Source organism: Miniopterus schreibersii (assembly GCF_964146895.1).
Source record: "Miniopterus schreibersii genome assembly, chromosome: 7".
Lineage (NCBI taxonomy): Eukaryota > Metazoa > Chordata > Mammalia > Chiroptera > Miniopteridae > Miniopterus > Miniopterus schreibersii.
The window spans coordinates 18982742-18994748 of NC_138108.1; the positions used below are offsets into that span (position 1 = coordinate 18982742).

The following is a 12007-nucleotide window of genomic DNA, read 5'->3' on the forward strand; positions in this document are numbered from 1 at the left end:
TTTTTGCCTAAGGCACATTCAGATGCTGACCATCAGGCATCCCAGCAGGTCCAAAGTGACTCCAGGTAGCATGTGCCCTCTGTCTGGTCTTTTATTGACAGGGAAATAGGTTTTGTTTTGTTTTTTAATTTTTTTTAGGGGGAGGGGAAAGAGGGGTAGAGCATGCAAGAGAGAAAGAAACATCAATTTGTTGCTCCACTTATTTATTCATTCATTGGTTGCTTCTTATATGTGTCCTGACCAGAGATCGAACCTGCAACCCTGATGTATCGGGACGATGCTCTAATAAACTGAGTAACCCAGCCAGGGCCGGGAAATAAGCTTTAATTTCAGGTCATGTTGGAGGGCTGCCCCAGTCTGAAGAGGTTTCCTGTTAGAGATAGCCTTTCTCTTCCTATTTCCACACTCTAAACTTTAGGTCCATCAAGGCCAGACTTGCAATTTGGAGAGAGAAGAGCACTGGAGGGCCCAGGGGGTTTTAATTCTTAAGGACTTGTGTTTCCAGAAGGGAATGGGGAAGATTGAGGGGGGAGGGGCAGAATAATTGTCACCTAGGGAGCCAGTTATTCCAAAACTCAGAAGTAAAATTGGAAAAGCTCATTCATATCAACCAGTGTCTCCCCTTGTCAGGGCAGAATATACCAGCGATCATTGCTGCTGAGGCAAATTCTCAATGTTAAGACATCATGATTACCCCTCTATATGTCTTGCAATCCACACATAGGATTTCAGTGGTCTTCATCTGCTATTTTTCTTTTTCTTTTTTAATGACAATTAAAATAGCAGGCACTTATCTTTTTTTTTTTTAATCTTCACCCAAGGATATTTTTTCCATTGATTTTTAGAGAAAGTGTAAGGGAAAGAGGAGGGGATGAGAGAGAGAGAGGGAGAGAGAGAGACATTGATCTGTTGGCCCCCGAACTCACCCTGACCAGGGCTGGGATCAAACCTGCAACCAAGTTACGTGCCCTTGACCAGGAATCAAACCCATGACCCTTCGGTCCGAGGGCCAACACTCTAACCACGGAGCCAAACAGGTCAGCGTGGCACTTATCTTTTGTAGGATTTATTTTTTGGATTTGGTTTGCTCTCCTCATTCACACCATTCTTTTATTTTGATTAAAATGCCACCTTTGCATAAAAACTGTCTCTTCAGTGGCTCTTGAGACTGCAGTGTTAAATCATTGTGGCATTTGTTGGCTTTGGGTATAAAAAGATGAGCATGTGGCCGCTCAAGCGCTGGTACACAAGTACCGTTCACCAGTTTGTGCAAGAAGATCAACAAGAATATCACCCCTCCCCCCTCCTTTTTTCTTCACACAGTCAAATTGAAAATATGGTGACTGAAAACCAGAATTTATTGGATCGCCTATATCTCCTGATTTTTTGATAGTCAAAAACAACTTTCTTTCACTCAAAAAATCAAAAAACCCCCAAAAGAAAACAAAAAGGACAGCTAAACAAGCAACACCAGTATTGCTTTGAGGCAAATGACAATAGTTGATCAATCTGCTGATATTCTCTTTTCTTTTGCATTGCCTGCCTCTTTGGAAGGGGAGTTCATGGCAAATAGCTAGTGAAAAAAAAGAAAACCACAGGATTTTCATCAACCACAAACTGGGTAAGCTGCCCCTAGATAACAGAAAGTTGTCTGTTTTTATTTCTTGACACACTGTTGGACTGAAGGATGAAAGATGCTCGCACACTTCAAAGGAGGCAGTGGGCTTGCAGGTTCTCACGGATGCCCGGGAGGAGAAACGTGCACGTTCGTACACTGCGTGACCATTCCAGACATCAGAGTTTGCAGATTGTCATTGCTTTTGCTCTAAACCAAACCCTGAGAGGAGTGTGAACTTGATTCATGCAACAAAACAAGTTCTAATTCAGGGCGAGAGCCCGAGCCCCTCTCCTCCCAGCTCCCCTCCTGCATCGCTCCTCCGCATGCTTCCGATGCTATTGAAATGATTCAGAGCTGAAACTGGCCTGTTATTTTTATCACTCAGTCCCCAAAGTAAAATGTTTGGCTAATTCGGCTCTTATTCCCAACCCCCCCATATTTAGACATGGAAGAGGAAAGACAGAAAGAAATGCTTAGGCCAATTAGTCTGAAAACAAAGCTTAGAAAAAAAGTGGAAAGAGAAGGGAAGGGAGAAGCCAGCAGAAAAGATGCGTCTAGACAATTCCCCTTTGTTTTCAGAAGCCCCCCCGCCTGCCCGCCCTCCTCTCTTAGGACTGTGTCTTCCTTCACTCGTATTAATTTTTCTCTGCAGCTCATCTCTCAGCCCTCAGGTAAGGAAAGAAGAGAGGCAGCGCCTTGGCTCTGGAGGCAGCGGCTCCTGGCAGCCCAGACCTGCAGGGCGCTCAGCAGCCAGAGACCAGCAGGCACCCAGCAGGCACCCAGCAGGCACCCAGCAGGCACCCAGCAGGCACCCAGGCCGCCCTCCCCAAGTAGCAGGTTTTCTCATCCCTCAAGCACCCCAAGGGAGATTAATAGTCGCCCTCAGCTTTGAGCGTTTGTTTTTTCCCCTGTGTCCTGGACACATTGAAAATATCAATTTTAGTGCCTCTAAGCAGAAGGAACAGCCCCAAAGGTTAAGGCAGGAAGTGGACAGTATTGTTAAACACGCGCTGCTGCGAAGCCTCCGTAAGTGCCCTTTGGATCGCCGGGCCTTCCCAGTGTGGCACCGGCTGCAACTGTTCCCAGAGGGTTCCAAGAGGGGCCTTGAAATGAACGTACTTTCAAATCTGTGTCTTGACACTTGTTATTTGCATGACCTTGATCAAGTTGCTGAAACTCTCTCAGCCTCGGTCCCCTCATCTAGAAAATGGAGGTAATGATAACCCCTGCCTCAGAATGCTTCGAGAGCTTTAGATGAGCTAATGTGGGGAACGGGCTTAATCTAGCACTGGCTGCACGTAAGGACACTGCAAACTGGTGAGCGGCGAGAGAGACGCTATTATGATTGTTGTGGATGTATATTAATTTTAATTATTGGTGAGATGGCCTGAAATCTTAATAAAGGTGTAAGCTGTATCTGTATCTAATGAGGACTCGCAGAAAGGAACAGAATGGGCTGCGATACCAGGGCCAAATCAGGAAAACAGAAACCATTCTAAGGATTTTAAACAGAGGGAATTAAATACAAGAACTGACTATGTAGGTGGTAGAAGAATGAGAAGCCAAAAGGGGGGTAGTGAAGCAACCCAGAGATTAACAACAGCAAGAAGCTGCCGCCTAAGACTGAAGAAGTACAGGGAAGAGGTGATGTTATAGACATCAGAAGCCAGGGACCACCTGGTAAGAGCTGGGACCTCAAAGGGAGGGGCGTAAGCCACAGAGGAGTTCAACCACTGTGGTTAACTGTCACCTGAAGCAGAGAGGGAGAACTTCCTAGCGTGGCCCTTCCTCCTGCCACCTGCTCCCCACCCCCTACCTCCACCCACATTGACTGACCTTGGCCAGCAGCCTGTGGATGACGCTGTCTGGAAACGTAGTCTGCAGGGTCATTGATGGCTACAGAATCAGCGGAGATGGACTCCAACCTTGGAGGAAGATGAGCTCTTCATACCTTCGAGGTTGAATAAGAAACTGCTTGACATTGACAAGAAGCCATTGAGATTCTGGGACTCAGATTTTAGCTGGAATACCTAAAGATCAAGAAGTTTGGAGCCAGGTGATTATTTTGTTATGAACGAAGCTGAGGCATGTTAGAGACAGGGAAAGGGAGGAGAGCTGACAATCCCGCAACTTTCGGGAAGCTTTCTAACATTTCTTCTTTTTTTCTCATCTAGAGAGCACTTATCCACAATCATTTCAATAACTTCCATCAAAAAAATCTCCATTATTATTTATCAATGCCTGTTGATCAAATGGCTATTTACCATGGGGAGAAAATGACTTTGCCATCATGAAGAGCTAACAGTGATTCTTTGGCGCAGTAAAGAATGCAAAGGGGGGCTGGCCGGGCGTGGCTTGGCTGTTGAGCTTCGACCTATGATCCAGAAGATCACGGTTTGATTCCCAGTCAGGGCACATGACCCTGGTTGTGGGCTTGATCCCCAGTGAGGGGCCTACAGGAGGCAGCCCATCAATGACTCTCTCATCATTGATTTTTTTCTCTCTCCCTCTCCCCTCCTCTCTCTGAAATCAATAAAGATATATTAAAAAAAAAAAAAAGAAAAGAAAAGAATGCAAAGGGGAAAGAAAAATTGTTAGTGTCTTTGCTTTCTGCACAGTTGCTTTCAAGTTGAGGGATGCCCCTTTGAAAATATGTCAATCTAAAATATGAGAGAGGGCACTAGATAAAGATTCAATCTGATACATGCTGTAAATGTTCAACTAGCACCTTGGCTCCATCTCTCTGTCCTAGACCATAACACTTGCTTCTTATAAAGTGCCAGGCTCTGGCTCCCTTCCCAGCACAGAATGGGCTCCCTAGCCATTTCATTACCAGAAATTACAATGATCATCTGCCTAACTGGGAATAGCATTATCTGAAACACAATTATAAGTAAACTGAAAGTCTAGGTAGCCCAGTGATGACTAATCAGAAATATTACTGGCTGGCACATCACACCAGATCATATCTCAGGATCATCACAGGTTGTTTACATTTTCACAAGCACTTCGATGATCATTAATGTGGTTGGAAGGAATAAAGCTGTTATTAAAATCTTCAACTTAGGTATCAAGAAATTAAAGTGCACAAAGGTCCAGGGACATCAAGATCAAAGGCCCTGGCCAAAACAGTTTCTAAACTCCCACGTACACAACAATGAATCGGTCTGGTGTGATTCCAAGTCTGGAATTCCCACCCTGTGGCAGTGGGAAGAAAATAACCCTGAAAAATGGGACTTCTCAGGGCTACAATAGTACACACTAATTTCATAAGGTGGCAGAGCACATGGTCTGGGAGAAGGAAGCTGCAGGAATTTCCCAGAAGACAGAAAGCACTGGAGTATGGCTTTATTTGCAGCTGGAAATAAGTGTAGGAAAAATCACCTCCATATGAGTTAGTTATAGGGACCTCAAGGTCAAGGCCAAGCCTCTACCAAGGCCAAGTCTCTCCTCTCAAAGGAAAAACAAACAAGCCAAAAAAAGGGGCCACAGATTTGTTTGCCACAATGGAAGAGAATGTTCCGGAGTGTGTCGTGTGTTTAGCCTTGCAATAATGCAGTCACATGACAGCAGAACCATTCCGTGTTGTTCCAAGTCTGAACTTTTGGCTAAAGCATGGTTCAGGCTAACCCAAGAGGCTGAGGACCAGGAGGTGAGGGAGGAGAGCCAGCTGCCATACCTCGTGTAGCCCAGATGAGAAGAATTAAGGCCCTTGACCATCCGTGGTCCGATCCACTCCGGAGTCTCTGCCTCCGAACTGCAGGGCTCATCAGAAGAGGTGGAAACAGGACTGTGTAGCAGAGTCCACCAGGAGCATCCACTGGGAACATTTCTGGAGCTGCCTAAGGACAGCCTGGTGGCTGGTAAGTCAAGCCATCCCAGTCACCAGTAGGGGTAAAGAAGAATAAAATGAAGATTTAGTTTGTATCGGCCCTCCCCGTGCATAAAATATAAGAGTGTCCCCAAATGAATTGCAGTCTTTTTGAAAATGAAGCTCTAGAAAAAAGAGCAAATATTGACACTTCGATAATGTTTGCCCAGCACTCAGTGAGCTGTATACAGCACTCAGGGTATCTCTGTTACTGGAATCAATTAGGAAAACGGAGAATTTATATCCTCCAATGAGAAATGTATGGTAGGGGCTGACATTACAGATAACGTCAGCTCTGCAAATCATCTCTGAAGTCACAGGTCTACCTGACACTGTCATCGATGCTTAGGGAATCTGTCTGAGAACACAGATCTTACTGCAGTAAGATCCGGCTGCTCTTATCAGACACTGTCTCCTCCAATGTGCAACTTCCATACCTGCAACTTACTCTTCTCATTTATTCATTTGTTCTAGAGATTTGTTGAGAACCTACCTTGTGCTAGCACTGTTTTAGAATGGAAGGAATCTCTGGTTCCTGTGTGTGTGTGTAAAGTAAGATATTTTCATATAAAAATGAAAATGAACAAGTCATGTGAAAATTTGAGTAAAGAGCATTCATTCCACTTAGGGGCTCGACAAATGCAAAGGCCCTGAGGTGTATTCAACTGCCTTCCCTTTACTCTCCTGGGATCTTTAGCAGTTCTTCAGTCTCTGATTGCTTCTCAGACTGGTTGCTCCTTGTTTCCTTTATCCTCAACTTCATCTTTCCTCCCTCCTTCCCTCCCTCCCTCCTTCCCTTCTTCCTTCCCCCCCTCCTTCCCTCCCTCCCTCCTTTCCTTCCCTCCTTTTATCTTATTAGTTATACTGTCGGAGGTCTTTGAAGGAAGTCTTAGAGCCATGAAGATCTTACACCGTAGACACTTTTCAAGAAGACTTTTGTTGTTGCTGTTGTTCAGATGCCTCTTCTCTTCCCCAAAAAATATTAATTTCCTTGAAATAAAGACACACTCAAGTGTCTTCGAGTCTTGTGCATTCCCCAAAGTGCCCAGTATAACGGGCATATAGAAGAGACAATAAATACATGTGGGCTCTAACTAAAATGCTCACAGCTGGAGAAGGTTGTTGAGATCAGTTTGCCCGCCCAGTATATTCTGTGACTATTCCTGATCTCCCTCCTTCTGCTTGTTATACGTATTCAGCTAATCTCCAGAGAAGGAAACATTTTAAGGTCCTCTAAGGAAGAAATCCTCAGATATTGCTAATGTTTTGGGCTCAGCCGTGTTTGGGGTATCAGTTGTCATCCTGTGAAGTAAGTGATAACATTTTTATTAATAAAGGCAGTCCGGCAACACGTAGTTTTTAGTCTATACGGTATAATTGGGTGGGTAAAGTTGAAAGATGACGTTCACTAGCTTCCCTTAACAGGAGGTGGTTCCAAAGAGCCATCTGATGATTTGTATTGTGAGTGGGAAAAGCCCCAGTCCTCAGCTCTTGGAGCCAGTGAAAATTTTGTTCTCAATGCTCCTCTTTTGAGAGAAAAAAGATTTCATGCCCCTGGGTGAGATGGAGGAAGGGTGGCGAACGTTGTTTCTCAGTCCTTGGATTTCAGGATCACAGCTTTGGCCACCTAACCTAAACCTAGCGTAGATGAAAAGGGTTTTTATAGCAGCAGGCAGGTGCCGTAGTGATAGGCCGGTTGCTAAGGATGTCATTATCACTCCGATTGCAGGAATCGGTGAGTTAATTGGCATGACCTCATTTACGTCCTAGGGGCCTCCCTGTTCACAAACCACAAAGGAGGCAAAAAGTTGATCTTTTTATAGTGTCAGGAGGCAGCACCTGTTAACATTTAACACAGCATTTGAAACAGGCTATAATACGAATTATTTATCTAGCTGTTGTTTTTTTCTCACCCCGTGTCCTTCCTTCTCTCTACTACATAGAATGAAGACCTGCCTTTCTTCAGTTTTTTTTTCATTGCTCTATTTTTCCCGTTTCCTCTAGAGGAAGGAGGAAAATTTTCCCCCCTGAATATCAGCCATTAAACTGAAGAAGGCTCGAGGAAATGAACTGAAATGTCTTGTAGGAAGAAAAATGGCACTGCGAAGATGGAAAAAAGCTCAGGATAATGGAGATTGATCGCCCGATCTATCTATGGCCTCAAATAAAACTGATTGAATTTAACATGTTAGGTTACAGTTAAAAAGCTTAGTTGTTTCAGTTCGGGTAATATAGTTTCAGGTTTTCATAGGGAGCCGTTTATTTATTTTTGCATTTGTGAGTCATTTAGTCATTCCCCTGTGAGTGAGAATACATTTATTTTCCAACTCCCTGCTGTTAGGCGTTCTATTAATACCACACTAGTTGAAATAAATGGAGCAGTAGAAACTGTTTCGTGGTGAATTTGTTTTTCAGAATTTTTTTTTTGATACTGCTATTTTGGTAAGTTGGCTTTCTAACCTCTCCGGTGGTTTAGAGTCTTAACTTCTCAACCTTTCCCTCTCTAGCTTCACTTTTGATTGTTGCTTTTGCCTCAGTATTGACAACTTGAAGGCCAAGGGAAACCTTATAGCCCAAGAAATGCGTGCTAAAGACCGGGTGTATGGTAAACAAATTCTAACCAAGCAATAGGATTGTCAAAAATTATGCACAAAGCGACAGTGCTTTAAACACAAGTTTTCTCTCCAAGCTTTTGAACTCTACCCAAAAAGGAAAATACAACCTAATACAGGGAAATTGGTTCTACATATAAGGAAGTGGCCAAAGTCCTGTTTTCAGGATTCTAAAGGGGATTTTCAAATGTACTTTACTGTGAAAGCACAATAAGGTTTGCTCATGTGCCTTTGCAGTAAAGCTGAACAAAGATAACGGACTTGTTATTCTGAGCAGCTAATTACTGTCAGTAATTGTTGTTTGTAATGAACACTGATGCGGGATAAAGGCAGGCTTGGGGTGGCTGGAGGGAGGCTCCATCCGCTGAGTTTTAAACCAAGTCCAGCCCCTCGGAGGCTGATCCGAAGGAGCGGCAGGAGTGCTCCTTTGGGGACACATTCAGAAAAGCCCCAAAGGGGCATTGGAGGAAAGCACGTGCATCTGCACACTTTCCGGCATTTGCAAAGGTCGGGCAAATAATCGAATCACTCTTCCTGGGCTTTCGTTTCTTCCACTGCACTGACGAGGAGGGGGGAGGGGAGATGCATGAAGAGGGGGTGGTAGGTGGTCTGTCCTCGTGCCGGGGAGGGGGAGGGGCTGGCCAAGGACACTCCATTCCATTCACTACTCGCAGGGAAGCCTTGGGAAAGAACAAAGAAAGAATGACAAGGAAGGAAACGGGCATGCTGGACACGAGCGTTCGCAAATACACACACGCAGCACTTCCAACAGGGATTCGATAGGAACAAGGATAATTTATGCCTTAGGCTTCAAACACCCAGAGGAAACCAGCCCAGACGTGGATGCGGGGAGGGAGACAGGATGAAGGTGGTCCCTTGCATTTCTAAGCGATAGGCCACTCTCTCAGATCTTAAGTTATACCTATGGCCGGATAGGCATAAAAGGGGTATCACCTGAAACTGACCAATGAGGAAACTGGGGCTCAGAAAAACCAAAGTGAATCCTCTAGGGACCCAGATCCACTACTACAGCTCAGATATTCAGGGACGTAGGGAGGACAGCTCAGGCCTGCCTGGTGAGCTGGCTTCAGTAGCTAAAAGCAGCTCATTGGAGGGAGTAGGAGAGATCAGAAGCCCTCACGGCCCCCTTCAATCTATTTCATAATGAGACTCACATCTTGACAAGGCTCTGGATTGTGTCTTATTTCTTTCACTTGTTTTATGAAACCAATAAAGCCAATGAAGCATTTTACTGGCAGTTCCGGTGTATTCTAATTGGCCTGTATTTGGAATTCCCGTTACAGCCAGGGAGAAAGCAGCCACTCCAATTCCCTGAAGATAACTCAGGGGTAGACCGCTGAGGAGGAAAGAGGAATGGGGTAGAGACTTAACTTTCTAGAGCCACTTTCTTTGATTTGGGGGGAAGCTCTGCCACCAATTTCCTGCCTACATTCCTAAAATTTTTCACCAAGGTCCCTCCTCCACTCTCATTTTCATCAATGTACGTGAAATTTCCCAAGATCGCCTTTCAGGGCCTACCTCATCCAGACGTGAGCCATCCCCTGAGACAGGTCCCAGTCACATTCCACCTCTGTCCATGGCCAGGCTGGCTGCTGGCTGGGAGAACTGGAGTTCTAGTGTTTTCCCATCCCAGCCTCCCCCAAGGTTAGTTAATGAAACTGAAAAGGAGCTCGCTGCCTCTGCTGCCCAGGGCCATGGTGACTCTGCATTATGCTGAGGACAATAAGGGTAGTGTTTGCTGGCCGTGGCTCTGGCAAGCAAATGCCACTGAATACATTTGGAAGTAGCAGGCCTACTTGGACACTAATATCAATTGGAAAAGGAAGAAAGAACGTAGAAGAGCTTTATTTCTTACACTCAGTGTGCAGCGTCTGAACTTGGACCCAGGCTCACATCTGAGCTAAAGTAGATTTTGAATCTTGGTCAAGTTATTCCACCTCCTTTGTGCCTCGGTTTTCTTATCTGTAAAAAAAACAAAACAAGAACAAAACAGAAAACAACAACCACAAAGCACACATAGAATTAGTACCTAATTTACAAGTTTATTATGAGGATTCAATTATATTATTTGCGCGAAGCAATTAGCACAGAGTTTGAAACATAATTAGTACTTGCCAAAGTCAGTTTAACAAGCTTTTCTCCCTACATGTTTCCTGTATCTCAATTTGTAGAACTTGATTACATAATACCTTATGGGTAGAGTCATCTTGAGGAAATAAGCAGAAAAAGATTTAACTTTTGACTTTTGTATTTTGTTGTTGTCGATGTGTTTTCTAAATACCACCCCCTGAGGCAGTGAGAGAAACTTTTATAAAGTCTTATGAATGTTGACTTTCCTATTCAGCTCAACCTTACGATTTGATACAATCAAATGTACCACCTTGTGAACGATGGGTTTGTCATAACTACATAAAGTGCCCATGTAGTTCTCACATATTTTTTATGTTTATCAATCATTGTGGTCAACATGAGTGTACTCCGTTTTGGTGGGGTGTGGAGACGTCCGGCCTCGATTTAGACATGGCTCCATTTACCGCAGGAAGTTAGAGCAAGCGTGGGGCACCCCGCCTGCTTGTGGGTGTCTGGGCAGATTTTTCAGGGATAGTCCAGCTGTCGAGATAGGAAACAAGCCCCTTTTGATTGGCGGGTGGCAGGTAGCGTCCCAGGCATTTGCCATGACTGGAGGATCATCACCCACACCCTGAGAGGGTGGAGCCAGGAGCAGGGAATTCAAAGTATTGGGAAATCCTGGTAGGTGAGCAAGATCAGGATGTCTTTGGAGAGACAGCAGGGCCACAGACCCTGGGTTTCTTACCAGGACAATGGGTTAAGATTGTAGAAAGAGTCTGGTGTGGGTCCTAGTTCCTGAGAAACTAAATACTAGGCAAGTTATCAAGACAAGGGCTTCAGGCCTGAGGTTAGTACTGGAGAGCCAGCAAGGACTAGATCTGACAACATAGCAGCAAAAATAGCACCCACATCTATATGCTTTAGCTGTGTTCATTAATCCTTACAATAAGCCCATGGGTCGGGTACTGTTATCATCATGCCCATTTTTCGGAGAAGGAAACTGAGGTTTAGAGAGTAACTTGCCCAAGAACACACAACAAGTAGCAGATTAGGACCCAGGCTGTTCAGCTCCAGCGCCCATACTCAACCACTGCAAGCAAACAGCCCCTCAAATCTGTTTCTTTTTAAAGGGGTATAAGGTCCGAGACTTTAGCCAGGGCTGAGCCTGCAGGTGAGTTTGGAGAGACCCCAAGCAATGGCATTGGTGGGACCCAGGGTTAGGCTTGGCCTGATACTATGTCCCATTGTCCTTTAGTAGAAAGCATCCTAGCTCTCCCCAATAAATGGCAGTTTATATTCCAGTTGAGCGTTTCCTCTGCTCCACTTCAGACTTAAGAATTTTGGGTCAGTCCTCAGTCCTTTCTAACCTAGAGATTCCCCCAGGAAACCAGATAATTTCTGGCACTGATCTGTAGAATTTAAGGCTGCTCTAGTAGCCTCAGAGATCCATCTGCCATGTGGTCAGACCATACTGGAATTCAAGAGAGAACGTGAGCAGTTTTTGTCTGCTTTCCAATGCATAAATCTTTTTTCTTTTTTTTTTTAAAAGAGAACTTGAATTTATTGAGGCCCTATTATGGGCTTTATATAAATAATTGCTTTTAATATTTATAATGAATTAGTTTCCCAAGACTGCTGTAACAAAGTACCATAATGTGGGTGGCTTAGAACAATAGAAATTTGTTGTCTCACAGTTCTGGAAGCTGGAAGTCTGAAATCAAGACGATGGCAGGGCTGTGCTCCCTCTGACACCTGTGGGAAAGGATAACTCCTTGCTTCTTTCTAGCTCCTAGTGACTTGCCAGCAATCTTTGGC

General features: G+C 44.6%; 1 long non-coding RNA gene across 1 annotated transcript; it reads right to left on the reverse strand.

Moving 5' to 3' along the window:
• Window positions 1-1059: 1059 nt before the first annotated feature.
• On the reverse strand, window positions 1060-9821 carry LOC308559672. The gene is made up of 4 exons (XR_013999191.1): window positions 9641-9821; window positions 5298-5478; window positions 3455-3648; window positions 1060-1837 (listed from the first exon to the last, which is right to left on the reverse strand). It is a non-coding gene; the product is annotated as an uncharacterized lncRNA (long non-coding RNA).
• Window positions 9822-12007: the final 2186 nt, after the last annotated feature.